The following is a 2,107-nucleotide window of genomic DNA, read 5'->3' as shown; positions in this document are numbered from 1 at the left end:
GATTTTAGTTAAAAATCACTAACAAACAATAAGCCATCATAAGCATTAGTCTACAGAAATAATAGATACCAAATTTACCCCTTAAGACAATCAGAAAATGAGTAAGCTGTATGTGTTCAAAGAAATAAAACCGTTTTGAAAGTATTATCCCAAAAATGTCTATAAAATATGCTTAGAGTGATTAGAAACAACTAAATAGCATTTGAAAAGTAAAAATTGTTAATATTGAAATTTGAAAATGAATGGATAAAATAAACAGAATGAACACAGCTGAAGAGAGTTATTAGTGCTTTGTAATAGAGAGCTGAGAAAATTAAATGGACTGCATCACAGACAAAGAGATGGAAATTTGGAAAATAAAAATATTAGGAATAAAATGAGAAGGCTTAAGATCCTTAGGAAATAATAGAGAATTAAGGAAAGGCATTATTCAAAGAGGTATGTCTAACAACTTTCCAGAATGCGTAAAAATATGTAATCATGAGTTTCAGAATTACAATGAATTCCAACTCTGACAAATAATAAGAAATAACACACCAAGATACACCAAAGTACATCAAAGATAAAGTGACTTTCCAATTGTTATTATGTAAACCAGAAAAAAGATGAATATGCTAAGTACTGATTAAAGCTGATTTGTCATTCAGGAATATATAGTCAATGAAAGTGATTTTTAGGAATTGGTTAAATTTGATAGAATTTGAAAGGACATTTGAGAGAAACTAAAACTTAAAAAAGTTAAGCACCAGGGCTGGAGTTGTGGCTCAGAAGTAGAGCACCTGCCTCGAACGTGTGAGGCACTGGGTCTGATCCTCAGAACCACGTAAAAATGAATAAAAAAATGTTAAGCACCAAACAACCTCTCTAAGGAAATGTACAAAGGATGTAGTTTAGGAGGAAAATGACTCAAAAATAACTCTAGGAAAAATATGAGGTGGAATACAAAATGTTGAACAAAAAAAATGGTACATGCATAAATCAATCTAAGTAAACTATAGAACAATATTTAAAATGTGTATATTATAGAAGTAAGCTGAAAATAAAACCCTGGTGTAAAAAAGTAACATGAACGTTGGAAGGGGAGTAATTGAACTCAAAACTTTCTAAGTTTTTTGTTTTGAAAGTAAAGATAGTTACTAAATTTATCCATTGTTATATATGAATGTTAAAATGTCTACAGTAACTATTAAAACAATAGAATTGGGCTGCATACAACCTTGTAAAAAGAAGTAAACATGGAATTAAAGAGGAAACCATCAATGGAATCCAATTTAGAATTTATTTTTACATAAGCAAAAAGGTAAGATGATGAACATAATAAGATTTTATTGTATAATTTTTTGAAATAAATAGTATAATATTTAGATATACATTAATCTGGGGAAAAAACTATTTGCAGAGAAATAAAAATGGCAAACCCAGAATTTAAGATTATATTTACTACCAGGTGATACAGGTGAGAGAAATGTCATCAAGAAAAATCCAGAGAGCCAGGCACTGTGGCACACCATAATCCCAGCTACTAGGGAGGCTGAGGCAGGATGATTGCAAATTTAACACCAGCTAGGACAACCTGGCCAGACCCTGTCTCAAATATTAAAAGAGCTAGGGGTATAGGTTAGGGATTAAGTGCCCCTGGGATCATTCCCCAGTACTGGGGTAGGTGGGGAGAATACAATGATTATCAAAGGTATTGGACATGTTCTGTTCCTTTGCTTGAGTGGTGGGTACTAGGCATTCACTTTTTTTAACCATGTACGCCCACACACACACACACACACACACTACAAATACCCACATACACATAGATGTAATACATCTTTGTAATATTTATTACTTAATACTAATTTTAAAAAGATAAACATATATTTTAAAAGTTTGCACATACTTAGAAAAATTCTGGTTAGATATACAAGAAATATTAATACTAAAGTAGGTAGTAGAATTTTGTATAAGAACAGAGGAGAAGGTACTATTTCCAATTTGTACTTTAATTTTTTAAACCATGAATGTATATTTTTCTAATAAACCTAGCTAAAAATAAAATCATATATTGTAAAATAAACAAAATTGTGCTAAGTGCACTAAAATTGACAGAAAAATTGTA

This window comes from Urocitellus parryii, chromosome 4, assembly GCF_045843805.1.
Source record: "Urocitellus parryii isolate mUroPar1 chromosome 4, mUroPar1.hap1, whole genome shotgun sequence".
Lineage (NCBI taxonomy): Eukaryota > Metazoa > Chordata > Mammalia > Rodentia > Sciuridae > Urocitellus > Urocitellus parryii.
This window is presented reverse-complemented; position numbering follows the sequence as displayed.